Source organism: Sminthopsis crassicaudata, chromosome 1, assembly GCF_048593235.1.
Source record: "Sminthopsis crassicaudata isolate SCR6 chromosome 1, ASM4859323v1, whole genome shotgun sequence".
NCBI classification, from domain to species: Eukaryota; Metazoa; Chordata; class Mammalia; order Dasyuromorphia; family Dasyuridae; genus Sminthopsis; species Sminthopsis crassicaudata.
The window spans coordinates 125,830,805-125,850,336 of record NC_133617.1 but is presented as its reverse complement, the minus strand read 5'-3'; positions in this window follow the sequence as shown (position 1 = coordinate 125,850,336).

Here is a 19,532-nt window from a genome sequence, read left to right as displayed (position 1 = left end):
GTTTAGCAGGTTGATTAATAGTTCTCTAAATACAGTATGATTGATTTAACCTTACAATAAATAATGGTTTCCTAGTGATATAATGATTGGTTTATGTTCAGTGTAGAGCATATAAGCTAGGAACCTCAGCTAGGTTCACTCAGACATAGAGAACTAGAGAAGACAAGCAGACTGGAGACTGAAGGACAAGCCCTTGGACTCAACGTCATTCATTCCATCTCACACCACCTTGGTGGCAGATTCTCCTCCTACATTTCTCCACTGAGACCAAGGCCAGTCTGAACGCTCTCCTAAAAGCTGCCCAGCCCCAGGAAGGAGATAATACAGAATTTGTTCTTTAATCACTGGCTACTCTTGTGGTGATTACTGAACTGAAAAGAAGGCTGCTCCCAGAGACCCCCCCCAGAAAACTGAACTAGAGAACATTACAGTTACCTTTTGATTCATATAAAATTTATTGGTTCTTTTGATATTGTTGTTTTGATATTATTGATTCCAGGAAGTTGTGCAGCATAAATTCTAAAGTACCTCTAATAATTCCAAACTACTTACTGTTACAAAAGCTCATTTCTGTAATACTTGTTTTCTTCTAATATTATATAGTTCAGGATTATTAGAAAACCATGATTTTGGTAAGTGCCATATAGATACATTGCATATTACCCAAAATAAAATTTTAGAAGACATGATATAAAGAATATTACTAAGAATGTATAAAACTGCAAAATCTTATAGTGATGAGGAAAAATGTAGCAAAGTGAACTCCTAGGATTAAGAATACTTTCACTGATATACTCAACTGGTCTGTAACTTCTGTTGTCTTAGATATGAGTTACACAGGCTGAAAATGTAAATAAATTTTGTTCCTCCATGGAATCTTGCTCTAGATCAATTTTAGCTGGCAAAGTTGCACTAAGAAATTAAGTGGTTTGCTTATGGTTACACTGCTAGTCTTTTCTTCCTTTTTTTTTTTTTTTTTTAATCTCTTTAAGGTTTTAAGGTAAAGGTCCAGTATTAATACTGCTGGATCAAAGTCTATTGACAGTTTTAACCCAATGAGTCACTATAAGCCAATTAGGCAGGTTCTAAAGATATGATTCCAAATCCAATGTCTACCCAGTATCACAGTTGCTTGCAAAAGAAAAAGGTAGGGCTAAGTAATCTTTACAATCTTTTTTGATTTAAAAGTTTAAAAACTTGGCTAGTGGTAGATCAGAGACTGTAAGTCAAGTCTTTTTATTACTATTTCAATACACATTACTCTATGTAACAAAAAGCCCTGTTACTTTCCGGATTTAGCATTCTGTAAAGGGGGTAAGCATTGAATTCTATGAAGAAATCCTATGTCCTCTGGTTATTGCATCTCTCATGGAGAACATGCATGGAAAGTTGAGTTAGCCTAGGCACTTCCAATGAGTTTATTGGTGCTTAGCACTTTGGCAAGATATAATATCTTTTAATCCCTGTGGCAGCTTCAAGGGAAAAGGGAAATTTCAAATTAGAAGACTGGCTATTGATCCAGAATGAGTAATTTATTGAAAAGATAACACAGAGGAGACAAACATACACAGAGAGAATGACAAAGAAATAAAAAAAGAGAGAGACAGAGAAAGAGAGAGAAAGAAACAAAAAGAGACAGAGAGAGAGAGAGAACAGAAAGAGACTGAGAAAGAGAGAAAACAGAGAGAGACAGAGACCGAGACAAAGACAGAGAGATAATTTCTATTCTTGCTCTTTATCCATTTGCTAAGCAATGTTTAGTCTCAGTTTTGGACCTTCTCCTACTCTAGCATCCATGATATCTATTCTTACATGGAACTGAACACACGTACTGACCTTTTGCTTCATCTGTTTGGTTGTTTTTTTTTTTTTTTTGTGCTCATAGGATAATAAATAGAAATCTTGAAAGAAGAACCCCAAGAATTTCAGAGTTTCAGGGTTCCTCAAACTGGAATTTGAAAACTTCACATTTCCTTTAACTGACAACAGGAACTTCTACAACTTCTACAAGTATATCCTTCTTAGAAAAGGTGATTTTCAATAGAAGGATGATCTCATGACCAGAACATATGTAACTTGAGCTAATTGCTCAGAAAGGGCAGAGCTGAGGTAAGAATAAAATTTCTATTTAGCTTTTCCATTCCACTTTCCATGTTTCAATGCTTTAAAGGACAGCCTTCCAGAAGAGTCTAATAGGATAAATTTGTCATTTTATCATATTTAAAATCTTTCTCAATGCCCACGAACTCTTAAAGTTTTTTTTTTTTCTTTTCTTGGTAGGAATAGCCATTATTAATTATGAAATTACATAATTGTATATCCCGTGTAAATGAATAAATGGGGAAAAAGACATTTATTAAAGATTATAATTTGCGTACTCTACCCTAGCATTTTAGACTTGTTTTATTTGTCTACCATTGTGACTTAACCTAAACTGCAGGAAAAGTCCTATATGAATCCCCCAATCATACTCTTACAATATTTTACTGCTGATAGGATAGCTCTTTTGGTACTCTTCTCTACTAGATCTCCTGACCTCCCTTAATACATCTACAATCCAGAAAGTATATGCTAATGAGATGGAAATGCTTTCTCCTCCTTCCCTTCTTTTCTTCCTGCCTGCCATCCTGTATTGCTTTTTTGAGTATTATATCAAATAAATCTAAAAGTAGTTGAATTGATAAACACAGCACTCCAAACATATAACTGAACTACAATGTGCTTAAGTAATTTTCAACTTTTATGGAGAAACCTATATATGAGTCAAATATCAGCTAGGTCTGATTTTCTTCTTTAAAGGCCAGGCTCCTGTAGACCCAAACCCAGAGCTTCCTACATAAGCTTCAAGTTTGGATCCTTTTGTGGGAAAGTCCCTCAACCAGTACTAGTCTGTTGTTATAATTCTGTGTGAAACTACACAGAAACTACATTTTGCATAATTTCTTCAATTTCCTAACTTTTTTATCCTTATAAATACACCATAATTTCTTTGTCTTTTTGTATTTCATCAAGAAAATTTGGCTTAATCATTCTTTAATTGCATAGGATTAAAGTTTTGAAAATAACATTCCCTTCCTGTTAGGAAGTATATTGGAGTAAGATATAAAAATGTTTTCTAAATTTTCCATTTACCTTCCTACTGAAATAATGAGACATGTTGTATGTATCTGGCTGACTAAATTCTCAAATCCACAGGAGCTATAATCAAATGTGCAAAGTAAAACTGCTTTTATAAAAGGCCAAAGAGCTAACAAGCTATTTGGAAGAGTTGTAACAAACTGAAATCCTTAATTACAAAACGGTTGCTGTTCAGTATTTTTTAGCTGTGTCTCCTTTGGGGTTTTCTTGGAAAAGATACTGAAATGATTTTCCATTTCCTGTTTTAGCACGTTTTGCAAATGAAGAAACTGATACCAAAAAAAAAAAAAAAAAAAAAAAAACAAACCCAAAAAACAAAAGAACAAAACCCCTGTTAAATGGCTTACCTAGGATCTGAAAGCTAGCATCTGAGGGCAGATTTGAACTCAAGAACATAGCTTTCTGACAATAGGCCCAATAGTCTATTTCTTTTGGATTCAATTAGTAAGTATTATTAAGCACATAGTGAAGATATATAGTAGCACCTAAGTGGCTCATTGGAAAGAGTACCAGACTTGTAGTAAGGAAGACTTCTTCCTGAAGTGAAATCTGACCTTATATAATTATTAGCTGTGTGTCCCTAGACAAGTCATTTAACTGTTTACCTCAGTTACTTCATCTGTAAAATAAGTTCAAGAAGGAAATATAAAATCACAACTTTGCAAAATATCTATACCAAGAAATCAAAATGAGAGAATAAAGAATTGGATAAGGCTAATCCACTAAAACAAACAAAAAAAAATTAATAAACAAAAGGCACTACAATGAATAGAAAATACTTCCTGCAGAAGATGGGATTTTAACTGAAACTTGAAGGAAGCCATGGAATCCAGGAAACAAATATAAAGGAAGAACATTCCAGGCGTGAAGATAGCCAGAGAAAGATAGCCAGAAAGAGTGGATAAAAGTTATAATAATAACATACTATTAGGTTGTGCTTGTAAAAGTATAAGAAGACTCCCAATAGTGGAGTTTTAGGAGGGGGGGGAGATTAGGGTTGGAAATAATAGGATAAGGAGTAGCTAAAAATTTGTTAGAACTCAGGATTAAATAAGAAGTATAGCTCATTGCATTCAGGATGTCCTATTGTCTCTTGCCCCATGACTATCAACCTCTGATCCTATAATATACTCTTTGAGTACTTTAAACTTTGTTTTTTTCACAAATGATGGCATTCAAACATTCACAAATATACAGTATTGTTGGGTAAGAAATTGGGTAAGAAATTTTGAAAAACAGGTTTATTTGTTACACAAACAATTTAGGAGTCATTAGAGGTAATACACAATTTCTCTAGATCACAATCTAACCTATATTCTTCCTTTAATTCATTTTTTTTTTCCCTTAAGGTTTTGTAGTATTTGACATTTCAATTGAACACTATGTGAAGGATTACTCTACATTAGATATATAATATCTTAAGTAAATACAAAGTCATTTTAGGCAGTAGAGAGTACTAATACCTCAAGGAAGCAGCAAGATTCTCCAAAGGAAGTATATAGGTTTTGCCATGGAGAAACCTAGGAATTTTAAGACTAAAAGAAGAAGAGGTAAAAAATACATTCTAGGAATTGGGCAAAATCTATGCAAATGCATGGTAGCAGAGAATAGCAAAATAAAATCAAGGAGTAACAAATAGGCCATTTTTGGCAGAAACCCTTTTTCCTGGTGAAACAATTAACATGTATTTTCCATCATTAATTGTTAAAAACTCTTTCTTTGTTAACTATATGCTCTTCCAACTCTATTTCATAATTATAATTTCTTCTGTCTATTTATTTCTTCATTTTATCTGTAACCTCTTCTCCGAAATAAAGATATGTTTGCCAAAAAGTATGATCATTGTGAATTCTTCACGACCAAACCCCAATATTTGGTGCCTATATTATTTGATGTTTAACCCCAGGCACATCATTTGGAACTAGGAATTGCTACCCTTAACGTATTATCATTTGGTTGCTGAAACTGCTCTCCTCAAACACATCAGAGTGATAGAAAATAAGACCTATTTTTTTTTTTTTTACTTCTCTTTATATTTCAAGCACAAGTGATATTTAAACCCCTTTTTTTTTTTTTTTTTTTTTTTTTTTTTTTTTGGTTTTTGGTTCAATTGAAAATATTAAGATATATATATATATATATATTTTTTATCTAAGAACTTTCTCAGATATGCCCAAAGGAAAGATTATTTTTATTAACACTTAATCAAATTTTTCTAGACATAATGTCCTCTGTTAAGTCCCCTTTTCTCTTAGGCCTAAGTATGTAAAAGGTCAAGAAAGCAAGCTAATGCCCAGGAGAATGAATTAATGACATTAAACTGATTTAGAATAAGAAATATATCAAGTACACTTAAGATCATTGTGTCCTCACTTTCCTCTGAAAAAAAATAGAATATTTATGAGAGTAAAATTATCTCCTTGAGAATGATACAAATTCTAGCCCTTTGATGAAGTCTTCAAAAGCTAGATTGGAGAGAGCCTGGATTCCAGTAAACAATCTGTAAGCCAAGCTACTCCCTGAGGGCAGAAGAGAGGAGCACTGATAGAATTAGCTTGGCCTTTTGTGGCCTTTTGTTCTTAAGTAAGCCTTTTGTTCCTTCAATTGATAAAATCATCAGGACTGCAAAGTTTACAGTATCCAATAAGAAAGCCAAGTTATGATGTCAATTCCCAAGATTATATATTTCCCTTATAAAAGAACTGTATATATACTGTACCTTACAAACTAATTGCTTTTAAAGATAGTCTTGCTAACCGTCACAAAGGTTAACTCTTTTTAGGGTGCTATATCCTTTAACTTCTCCCCAAAACTTTGTAAGAATATTGCCTGCCTTATGTCAAGGGTTCACTAGTAATTTACCATGTCTTGATGGTGGATTCCTCCTTAATGGCATCTCCCCTTTGTCAATTGTTAAAATTCCTTTTCTTTGCTAAAAATCCCATATGGATTTATCCTACTGTCATACACAATAAAATCTTTGCCTCTTGATTTGGACAAGGCTTAAACTACAAATTATTTTGAGGTACCTCACAGTACTAGTCTATAACCCCAAAATACTTTTGGGGTCCAACATCTCTGAACACCAACATCTTTATATAATGTTGTCATTAGTGTCATCAGTGAAATCTTACTTTTCTTCCATCATCACATTGTTATCAGTAGTAAAACAATATTTTTCCTCTTCCAAAGTATCATTATAATCATGAAAATCACATGATTTCATCTAGTAACTATGCAATTTATGCGGTGCAGCTATTGTGAGGAATAATGTGAACTTAAACTGAGTCCATCATGCTCACATTGTCTATCTTATCACACACAAAAGGACAAATTTCTGGGCTGTCTTGTCATCATGTCAAAAGATTACTCAATTCATCAAATCAATAAGGGACCCCTCTTCCATGAGCAAGAGTATGGACATATTATTAGCCTACAAATAACCTTTACAGCCAAAACAATCTAAGTATCCTATATTATTGCACCCTATTTCCTCCTGCTCCATCATGCAGCTGCTTACATAGACATAATGGGCATATGAATTTGTGTTCTCCCACAGTCCTCCCTAACTCTTCCCTAACACTATAGATTCTACCCTGATTTCCCCTCTTCCTCTTCCTCTGACGTTAAAATAACCTCTTTCACTCACAGCTTACTGCTTAATAATTTTTGTAACTCCATGAATCTTTTCATATCAATAAAAGCCCTTGTGACTATGATAATGCATTTATGTGAGTTTTTCATATTCTGGAACACTTTCTCACAATCTGATACTTTATCACAATTATTAGGTTTGGCTAAAGTGTGGAGAAAAAAGAGAAATGTTTTGATCAGATTGGTAGAGAATTTTCAGCATCAGTATAATGTAATAATAACTGCTATGTGTGTGTACATGTAGTGTGTTTCTGTGTATAGATATATATGTATATGAAAATGTGTGTATACATTTGCATATATAATGCATTGTGTATATACCTAGGGACATATGTATATATACATCAATATATAGTGCTTTTCTCAAAATAATTGTATAGGGGAAGTGCTACTTCATGAAAAAGATGATAAAAAATGAAAGTCAGAGATCAATTGACAATCACTTCACCATAGCATTAGCATTGAAGGCATCTCTTGTCTGTTTACCTTCAAGAATGACTAAATATAGAAATGAATGTGGTATAGAATAGCACAAATCATGTGCTAGAGTCATGAAGTAAATTCAGAGAACTTTTAAAAAGATTATGTAGACAAGAGTAAGGTTGAAGAGATAATATTTAGAAATTCTAACCTTGTTCTTTAGTTTTTTAACATTAATCTATATATCTTAATTATCCTCCAGGATGAGTTCCTCATTATTATGAACTTCAGAAGGTTATGTGAAGTAGTGGAAAGAACATTGGATCTCATGTGAAAAGATTGAGTTAGAATTTAGTTTCTTCTCATTCCAACCTTGAGACATATTAGGCAAACCATTAAAATGGAACAAGGATCAAGGAACATAAGGAACAAGAAAAGTAAAAACCTTTTTTTGCCTCTCTATTTACTCAGTTTCTTGATCTTTTTAGCCTAGGCTAGCTCATTCTATGGCTTCCTTTCTTTCTTGCTCATAAGAAATCAATTATGGAAAATAAAATTCATTATTACTATCTTTTGCACAGATTCTCTGACCCAAGCCAGCTTGAAAAAAAAAAAAAAAAAAAAAAAAGGAAAGGTTAACTTTAATGGAATAAAAATTAGCCTGAGAACCATTTAGCTAAAAAATCACTATATTCAATTTCTTTACCAATATAAACAGCAAGGAATAGAGTGGAGGAAAAACTGGGCAACTCTGTTTTCTTTTACCCAAACCCCAACTTGAATCCCTGCCCCTGAATTTTTTACACTATTCTAACATGCACTATTATTCCTCAATAGCCACAAAAGGGATTTAGTGGATAGTGATTTCCCACCCTGTCATTAGATGAGTCTTCCAGACTCATAGTTCAGTATGTCTTTTAAACCCCTTAACACTAGCTCAAGTTTTATTTTGTCACTTGTTTTTACATTTTCTTTCCTGCCTCTATCCTGCCTTCTATTAAAAGCTTTGTGGTTCTTATGGAGGTAGATGGGGCTGTAGAGAAAAATCAACCTAATTCTCTCACTTTCAGGAAAAAGTGAGTGGGTTGCTAAACAGATCATAGATGACTTGGCAAAATTGGAAGTAGAAATCAGCTTTTTAAATCTCAAAATATGCTTATTTTATTTTCATTTGTACCAAAAATATGTTCATTTTACTTTCTTGTGTACCAAAAAGTCAGGGAGAGAGAGTGGAAAAGAGAAACTTTATATTGATTCATTATCCATCTGCCTTCCAAGAACCTACAACAAAATGGAGAAAATGAGGGATGGAGATTAGAGAACAAAGGAAAAAATAAGGTTCCACCTTAGCCACTCAATTACAGTATTTCTGTGCTCTTTTTAGTACATCAGCAAGAAGGAGAAAAAGAAAGACCTTGGATTGTTGTCAAAAAGAGGAATAAAAATAAAAGGTCAGAGAAAAGTCCAGCTATTCATTCTCCTGGACATTTCATCATATTTGTCATTTGTCCTTAATGCTCTTTTGAGCTACTATAATTCTGCCCTGTTCATAAAACACACTGCTTTGATTCAGGCACAACATACTAGGGAGTCTTGTGTCAATGTCTCCCAGGTCTCACCACTGATTCCAAAATCAGAAAGACCTTCAAAAATGTCTTTTGACAATCATTTAACCATTTACCTCATGTGAGCTTTTTGACAAAGTCTTTTAGGCAAACATACATTTGGCCTTTGAAAAACATAGTTAACCCATTGGAGTGGCCTTCTGCAGAAGTTGGATTGCTTGGTGTTTCTATACTTGCCAAGTGATCTTCATAATCTAAATCAATTAAAATTGAAGCAGTTCAATTTTCTGGCTGGGGGATGGTATACTGTCAAGGTTTCATAAACCTGTAACAATCAGGTTAGCGCAAGAGCTCTATTTCAACTTCTAATATTAATCTTGGCACATTAGAGGATTTCCATTTAGCCACTCTTGTTCCCACTTCTTTCTTTCATGCTCCTACAGTTGTACTTAACCAGCAAAAGCAGGGAGAAGAAAAACTTATATGCTTAGAATCTGTCCTTTCCCAAATAATTTCTCTCCCAACACCATTAAAAAAAAAAAAAAATCTCCCATTAGTTACTGGAGCACAAGAAGAAAAAAAAAGAAAAGAAAAGGGAAGATAAATCTAATTCAGTCATTTATCCTACTTCTAATCCTCTTTTCCCCCCCTTTTGGTCATTCCCTAGAGGAAAACAAAATAAAACAAAATCAACAATGAAATGAAAATCTCATTTCCTGATAACATTTCTAACCCTTAGCTTAATTCTAACAAATCCTAGCTATGATAGCAAAAATTAATGGTAATTAATTAATAATATCAAGAAAGAAGGAAATGACTACTTATTAAGCATCTTCTATGTTCCAGGCATTGTAATAATTATTTGACAAATATTATCTCATTTGTTCCTTACAACAATCCTGAGAGGTAGGTGATATTTTTATCCTTGTTTTATAGTTGAGAAAACTGAGGCAAATAGAGTTTAAATGACTTGGTCAAAGTCCCACAGCCAATAAATACCTGAAGTCTTATTTAAATTCAGATCTTTCTCACTCCAGTACAATAATTCTATTTACCACCTATCTAAAAAGGAATGGATTTGAGGGAGTTAGAAAATGCCAATTTCTGCCAAATGCCAATACTTTCATAAATGCTACTCCCCATAGCAACAGACAAAGGGGTGAAAGGGCCAATGGAAAAGAAGAAAACTATATTGTCACAGGTATTGTTAGAAACACACTTGACACTGAAAATCAGATATCAAGCACAATTTATAATGGAAGAATATTAAGGAATTTCTTAACATTTCCGGCTAGAAGTGGTCTCTACTCCTCTTTGGGAAGAGAAAGCACTGAGCACAAAAAAATGAGAAATGAGAAAAAACTTTATACCTCATAGCTTGGGACAGTCGCTCTCTTCTGAGAACAGAGTAGTTCCTTCCTTCCAGATTATAATCTTTCTGATGATAACCTCACTATATGTTTCCCCATAAATATGCATAAGCATGTCCCCTGTTCCCCATCATACATTCCATGTTCCAAAATAGCAGCAACAAAACCTAAAACTATATTATAAAGCAGCAGTCATCAAAACCATTTGGTCCACCAAATAGAGTAGTGTATCAGTGAATAAATTAGATAACATTACACAATAATCATGGTCCATAGTAATCTAGTAGTTGATAAACACCCAAACTCCAGCATCTGAAATATGAATTCACTATTTGACAAAAATTGATGGGAAAACTAGAAAATAATTTCAGAAACTTGGCATAGACCTACATTTCATACCCCATATGAAAATAAGATAAAAATGGGTAAAGTTTTGGGCATAAAGAATGATAATATAAACTAACTGATGGAGCAAGCAAGGGAATATTTATCTATCAGATCTTTGGAGAAGAGAGGAATTTATGACAAAGAAGAACTAGAGAACATTATAAAAGCCAAAATGGACAACTTTGATTTTGTTAAATTAAAAATGGTTTTACACAGACAATACTAACAGAAACAATATTAAAAGGGAAGTACAAAGCCGGGAAACAATCTTTACAGTCAGTATTTCTGATAAAGGTCTCATTTCTAAAATGTATGAAGTGTCAAATTTATAAGAATACATGTAATGCTCTGTTGTCTCCAGAAACTGCTGATCACTTTCTGGGAGGAGATCTGCTGTCTCAACTCAATCTCCTGACCAGACTCTTCTTCCTGGTAGAGAGTCACCAATTCTGACCTAGAGTAGGCTCCTTCTCCAGACCCAATGTTGTCTTCTTTTATCCTCACAGAGATTGTGGTGAGAACTCAACGGGGCTTGTGAGAAAATACTCCAACCAATGAACTTGCTTCTTTTAAAGGGGCATGTGAGAACTCAGGGGCTTAAAGGCTTCTTTAATACAGGCTTCTTAAAGGTGCAAACTTCTTTTAAACATGTAAACTCTACCTCAGAATATCAAAGGTATAAACTCCCTTCAAAGGCCCAAACCAAAGGTGTGAATTCTGAGCCAAATAACTGTGCAGACAACCTGAGTTCTCACCTAACATCAGAGAACTGTCCAGACAACCTGAGTTCTCACCTTGTAATCTTAACATCACTCATTCTCCAATTGATAAATGGTCAAAGGATATGAACAGACAATTTTCAGATGGCAAAATTAAAGCCATTTATAGTCATATGAAAAATGCTCTAAATCAGTATTGATTAGAGAAATGCAAATTAAAAGAAGACAGGTACCACCTCATACCTTTCAAATTAAGTAAGATAATAGAAAAAGATAATGATAAATGTTGAAGGGTATGTGGGAAAACTGGGACACTAATGCATTGTTGGGGGAGTTGTGAAATGATCTAACCATAATGGAGAACAATCTGGAACTATGCCCAAAAAACTATCAAGCTTGCATATCTTTGACTGAGTAGTGCCACAACTGGGTTTCCCAAGGAAATTATAAAAAAGGGACAAACATCCATATGTGCAAACATACTTCTAGCAGCTCTTTTTATGGTAGCAAAGAATTGGAAAATAAGTAGATGCTTATCAATTGGAGAATGGTTGAATAAGTTGTGACATATGAAAATAATGGAATATTATTGTTCTATAAAAAATGATCAACAAGCTGATTTTAGAAAGACTTGGAAAGATTTCTAGGAACTGATGCTGAAGGAAGAACTAGGAATACATTGCATACAATAACAGCAAGACTGTGTGATGATCATCTATAATCCAAAGCAATCCCAATAGACTTTAGACAGAAAATGTCATCTACATTCAGAAAAATAACTAAAGATACTGAATGTAAATCAATACATACTATTCACGGTTTTTTCTCTCTCCCATGTTTTTTCTTTTTCCTCTGATTTTTCTCTTCCAATATGATTCATAAAATAATGTATATTTAAAAAGAAATACATTTTTTAATGGTAAAACTCCTTCTATAGTGCGTGTTATTTAATATTCAAGTAGCCTAGAAAGCAGGCACAATAGTGATTTGATCAAGACACATCATTGACCCCAACCAGTTTGAGCTGGATCAACCATTATTTTAAACTTGTAGGTTTTCTCAAAACCTTCCCAAGTCCTTGTTTGCTCAAGGCTTCTGAAAGATCAAAACTTAATTGTTTTGTAGAAATGTAACCTTCCTTAATTTCTCACATTCTGAAAACCTATTGGTCAGTGGTACATTATTTTGAAGTTTGCAACATTCTGTAAAAACCAAACTTTTCTTATTGCTTACAATTTCTCCCATTTCCTCTTAATAAAAATGTGGTTTCTACATCTTTTCTGTTCCCCTTGTTTCAAACCTTTTTAACATCTTCTCAATCCCCTTATCTAAATTTCAATATGCCTCAAGAGGTAACTATTCTCATTTTACATTTCCATTTAAACTAAAAACTTGTAACCTGAAAGGAATAAGACTAACAAAGGAATAAAATAAACTTGGCCCAAAAAGGAATGTAATCAAACAATTATATGTTCCACTTTCCTTAGCTGGGTACAGGGCTCTTAGCAGATTCACAGGTCAGATTTATCACCTCTCACATTTCTGTCTTTTGGGGGTATGGAATTCTCGGGACAAGGGCTGGAGATCTTACCCTTCCACAGGATTTATGGCTACTTGACACTTGAAAGTGGCATGGAGTTGAGTCATCTTTAAGGAGTTTATGTCATACAGATTTATGATTCTTGCAACAGGTAGATGATTAGGCCAAATATTAATTTACCTTCTTATTTAGGATGCAATGACTACATATTTTCAGATTGAATTTTTTTTTAAATTTTGTTTTTTATTAATTTTTATAATTATAACATTTTCTTTGACAGTACATATGCATAGGTAATATTTTTTTAACAACATTATCCCTTGTACTCCCTTCTGTTCCGAGTATTTCCCTCCTTCCCTCCACCCCCTCCCGTAGATGACAGGCATTCCCATACATATTAAATATCTTATAGTATATCCTAGGTACAATATATATGTGCAGAATGGAATTTTGTTGTTGTTGTTGTTGTTGCAAAGGAAGGATTGTATTCACAAGGTAAACATAATCTGGGAAGAAAAACAAAACAAAACAAAACAAAACAAACAAACAATAACAAAAACAAAAACAAAAACAAAAACAAAAACAAAAACAAAAACAAAAACAAAAACAAAACAATGCTCACAGTTTACATTCATTTCCCAGTGTTCCTTTTCAGGATGTAGCTGATTCTGTCCATCATTGATCAATTGGAATTGGATTAGCTCTTCTCTATGTTGAAGATATCCACTTCCATCAGAATACATCCTCATACAGTATCATTGTTGAAGTGTATAATGATCCCCTAGTTCTACTCGTTTCACTCAGCATCAGTTCATGTAAGTCTCTCCAAGCCTCTCTGTATTCCTCCTGTTGATCATTTCTTTCAGAATAATAATATTCCATAACATTCATATGCCATAATTTACCCAACCATTCTCCAATTGATGGACATCCATTCATTTTCCAGTTTCTAGCCACTATGAAAAGGGCTGCCACAAACATTTTGGCACATACAGGTCCCTTTCCCTTCTTTAGTATTTCCTTAGGATATAAGCCCAGTAGTAGTACTGCTGGGTCAAAGGGTATACACATTTTGATAACTTTTGGGGCATAATTTCAGATTGCTCTCCAGAAAGGTTGGATTCTTTCACAACTCCACCAACAGTGCATCGGTGTCCCATTTTTCCCACACCCCCTCCAACATTCATCGTTATTTGTTCCTGTCATCTTAGCCAATCTGACAGGTGTGTAATGATATCTCAGAGTTGTCTTAATTTGCATTTCTCTGATCAATAGTGATTTGGAACACTCTTTCATATGAATTGAAGTAGTTTTAATTTCATCATCTGAAAATTGTCTGTTCATATCCTTTGACCATTTATCAATTGGAGAATGGATTGATTTCTTAGAAATTAAAGTCAATTCTCTGTATATTTTGGAGATGAGCCCTTTATCAGAACCTTTAACTGTAAAAATGTTTTCCCAATTTGTTACTTCCCTTCTAATCTTGTTTGCATTAATTTTGTTTGTGCAGAAACTTTTTTTATTTGGTGTAATCAAAATTTTCTATTTTGTGATCAATAATGGTCTCTAGTTCTCCTTTGGACACAAACTCCTTCCTCCTTCACAAGTCTGAGAGGTAAACCATCCCATGTTCCTCCAATTTATTTATGATTTTGTTCTTTATGCCTAAATCTTGGACCCATTTTAATCTTATCTTAGTATGTGGTGTTAAATGTGGGTCCACGGATTGAAAATTTCAAGATCTTACATATTTGAGTTGTACTCAAGGCTTCTATTGATAAAGTCTTGGGGCTGGCACTGGAAAGTCATGCTCTTGGACTTCCACTCCAACCCAGGGGCCAACCTCTGTATCAGCATCAGTCCTTGTGACTGCCAAACCTCTCAGCCCAGAGACATCAAAGAGTAGCTGGAATGTCAGCTGAAAAGATCTGTGATAACAGAGTGGGAGTCAGGGGTCCAGCACATAATACTAGTGCAAGCCCAGGCCCAGTTACAACCCAGACCTAGCATCAACAAGTCAGGGAATCTGAATCAGCAGCAGTGCTGGAGGCTTCTGAATCTCTCAGCTTGGAGACATCAGGGAGGATTCCATAGGTCAGTGGAGAGTGTCTTTGGCAAAGGGATGAGAATCTGGTATGCAGTCCCAGAACAGACAGTCTTGGTCTATAAGGCACTAATCCTGGCTAGCACACTAGATCTTACAACTACTGTGGGGCTAGGACACATCTGAAAACAGCTGGATAAACCCCCTGAAGTTTGGGACAATGTACCCTCCACCCTAGAAACAGAGCCCTGTTTTAACAAGAAGTTAAAAGCTTAAGTTATAAGCTAGGAAAATGAGCAGAACAAAAAAAAAAAATGTTTCTGACCATTGAAAAGTTACCGTGACAAGGAGAATCAAAACACATACTCAGAAGATAACAAAATCAAAGCTCCTACATCCAAAGCTTCCAAGAAAAATAAAAATTAGGCTCAGACCATGGAAGAGCTCAAAAGGGACTTTGAAAATCAAGTCAGAGAGATAGAGGGAAAATTAGGGAAAGAATTGAGAGAGGTACAAATGCAAAAAAAAAAAAAAAAAACTATTGTGGAAAAGAATGATTTTAAAAACAAAATTGACTAATTGGGAAAGGAGGTACAAAAGCTCATTGAGGGAAATAATTCCTTAAAAAATAAATTGAGCAAATGGAACCTTATGACTTAAGAAATCAAAAAAAAAAAAAAAAGAAAAAGAAAAAAGAAAAAAGAAAGAAAACATGTGAAATAGTTTATTGGAAAAAAACAACTGACTTAGAAGATAGATTCCGGAGAGATGATTTACACTTTTTGTTCTACCTGAAAGTCATTTAAAAAAAAAAAAAAAGTTTGGATATCATTCTTCAAGAAATTAAATTTTCCTGATATTCTAAAATCCAGAGGGTGAAAAGAGAAATTGAATGAATCCACCCATGACCTCCTCTGAAATCCCAAAATAACAGTTCCCAAGGCTATTGTAGCCAAATTCTGAAACTCCCAGGTCAAGGAGAAAATATAGCAAGCATACAAAAAGAAACAATTCAATTGTAGTAGAACCACAGTCAGGGTAACACAAGACTTAGCTGTTCTACCTTAAAAGGAAAGAAGGGCTTGGAATACAATATTTTGGAGAGCAATGGAGAGAGGACTGCAACCAAGAATTATCTACCCAGCAAAACAGAACATAATTTTTTAGAGGAAGAGGCAGTCATTCAATGAAACAGAGGCTTTTTAATCATTCATGATGATGAAAAGATCAGAGCTTAATGGAAAATTTGATTTTCAAGTACAGGACAATAGAGAAAAATAAGGAGGTAATCAGGAAAGTAATATAAGAGATGTTTGCATTCCTACATGGGAGGATAATACTTGTAAGTCATTAGAATGTTCTCATTATTATGGCATTTAGAAAGAATATATAGACAGAGGGCACATGCAGTAAGGCATAATTGTTTTTTAAAAATAATGAAATTATGGGATGAGAGGAATATACTGGGAGAAAGTGAAAGGAAGATGTGGAATGATACAAATTATCTGCTGTAAGGAAAAGCTTTTATAATGGAAGGGAAGAGAGGGAGGAGAGGGGAAGTAAGTGAACTTTACTCTCATGAGAACTGGCTCAAATAGGAAATAACATACATACTCAATACGGTATAGAAATCTATCTTATCCTGCTGAAGGGAATGGAATATGGGAAAAGGAGGATGATAAAAGAGGGCTTATTGGGTGTGGGAGTGATCAATTCAATAACAAAACACTTTTGAGGAGGGAAACAGTGAAAGGAGAGAGTAAATGGAGGGAAAAACTATTAGCAGTAGTAATTGTAAAATAAAATGCTTTTGAAGCAAGTTTCTCTGTTGGGATATTTTTGTTCTTTGGAAAATGATAAACAGGAGGCTCTCAGAAAAACAAACAAACAAACAAAAACCTAGAAAATCCTCCATGAACAAAATAAAATATACTGCATACAAATTAATAGGAATGAAAACATTTTTGTTTTGGGATGTTTTGGAATGACCAAAATAACTTTGTTATTCTCATTAGTATAATCATCCACTCTGAAGGACTTATGATAAAATATCCAATCCTTACAGAGAGAGAGGAAATAGATGGAATCTGAATATAGATCAAATAATTCTCTATTACTCTTTCTCTCTCTTTATTTTTAATTTAATTTTTCTTGAGTGTAATGTCTGGACTAGCTTTCTGGAGGTCCTCTGGTCTTAGCAGGATAGTCATCACAAGGATAGTCAGAAATAGAGTCTAAAGTCTTTATTCTCAGTCTGTCTCTTTCACAGTCTATGTCTGTCACAGTCTGACCCAGTCTTAATCTTAATGGAGAAGTATAAGAGGCAGGAGAGCCAACAGGAGGATGGTTAAAGATGGAATGTCTCATTTCCAGTCCTCTCAGCCCTTAAATACCCTCTTACACTTTACATCATTATAGCATACTGAATATGTGTGAACTAGAAAACCATTACATCATCATGCTAAATACTAAGTATATGTAAACTTGAGAACCATCATCTCATCTGTCACACTGAGTTAACACCCTGCTGTAAGTATCTTTGCTTCAAGTATATTTTTCCAGAGTTCTGGCCCTCTACACTTGAGGGTAGATGGGAAAAAGAGAGAGAAAGTAGAACTCAAAAAAAATTTAAAAACAAATATAAATTTTTATTTTGTTTTGAATGAAACTGGGGGAAATAAGTTAAAACTCACTTGGAAGATAGAATATACTATACTAATTTCACATTAAAAAACCTTATTAGAATTAACATTAATAATTTCTTCATCTTGACAAAAGTTAATTCAACTTCTTACAATCAAGTAGTTTCCATAAACTTTTCTAGAAATGTAAATAACAGGTACAACAACAATATTGTTAAAATTTCTCAAAGCACAATTAATTTCCCCTTCCACCAAAACATTTTTAATTGCCCTGAAAAGACAATTTTAGTGGTTATAATTGTCTTTAACAATCCATTTTTGAGGTTCTTCCACAGTCCTTTAATTCTGATAAAATGAGTTAATCCCTTCTCAGCCTCTGAATGGCAGTCTCGATCACCAGTAACATCTTATAAGATCCTCCCCATTCTGCTACTTTTAGGACTTAGTAAGCACCCATTCTACTGGAAGTGCAAACTCCAAAGGTGTCTGGGCCTGCAGTCCTTGCTTCCTAAGGGCTGAAATGGATGAGGCCATTGACAGTAAAAACTTAGTCTTTGTTTCAAAAGAGAGTATTTCCCCTTCCCTCTCAAATAAAGTAAACCAAACAACATCTCATCTGGGGAATGTCCTACATTACTTCTGGGGACAGTTCTACTTCTTTAATGAAGCAATAGGCCCATTTGGCCCAAGATAATTTTGTCTGTAACATAATAATACATTTCTTAAGAATTTGATTCATTCTTTCCACTTTCTCTGATGAGGGCAGATACCCAGATGTATAGAGTTATCACTCAATTTGCAGTCCTTCCCCATTATTTCTTATAAAAACTTAGAAGTAAAGTAGATTCCATTTTCAGAATCATTAGTCTCTACCAATCCATACTTAGGTATTCCACTAACCTTCTTAAGGCAGCAGAGCTCAGGGGAAAGCTTCCACTCACCCTATCAAATTGTCTCCTATAACCATTAAATAACTCAGTTTTCCTAGTAGTGTCATTTCAGTAAAATCTAACTTGAATATTCTGGAGTCATCCCTCCAGAGGGATGCTTACTAAGTACCTTCTTATTTATCTTTAGACATATCACACATATTTTAGATACCATTTTGTTTTGCTATTACACATATCATGTATCTCAAATTTTCTTGCTTTGTTGACAGTGGGCTGGGGCTTGGACTAGATCTGTGACTAGGACCATGCTGGTGCAGGGACAGGGGGTGCACTGGCACAGTCTGCCACCCAGTTATCATACACCTTTTCTACTGACTTTCCAAGTTGTATCTGGCAAGAAAACATGATACTCAGCTTTCTGGGTGTTCTGATCTCCAAAATCTATTCAGAGTCATCATTCAAAGAAATTTGGAATGGCCTGAGGGAGAGGTCAGTCAAGTGAGCTCTTGGCTTTACTTCAGCATCTTGGCTCTGCCTTCCCAAATTATCTTAAAAAGAAAACACATATTGCTTGAGTACCACATTGACTTCCCTAATGCAATACAGCTAAAATGTTCCTAGTAATGATATTATTAACATTCTCCACCCAACAAGTAATTGCCAATATATGCTTCAGGGCTGTTTTGTTTGTTCGTTTTTATTTATTCATGTATTTATTTTCATTCTTTCATTCTTTTATTATTTGTTGTATTTTTAAAATATTTACTTTATTTTTTTTAAATTTTAATTTTATTTTCCATGTTTTCTTCTTCTATCTTTTCTGAACCAGGAAAGCATTAAGTCTGTGACCATACAGAAGTTGGTTATTTGATGCCAAAGTTTTTAAAGTAGCAGCAAACTGTTTTTTTGTTTGTTTGTTTGTTTTGTTTTGTTTTGTTTTAATTTCCCTAATGTTCTCCAGCCTCTCAAATCCTTTAATCACACTGTTTTCTTTATATTTTTTTCTTATTCTCCTCCATTGCTTTTCCTACTTTCTTCTACTTGCTTTTAACATCTCAAAAATATATATTTTTTTCTTTTTCTTTTTTTTTTTTTCTTTTCTTCTCCCTTCCATTCATCTATCCTTGCAGAAAAGGAATTGGGGTAGTAGGACTCAGAGA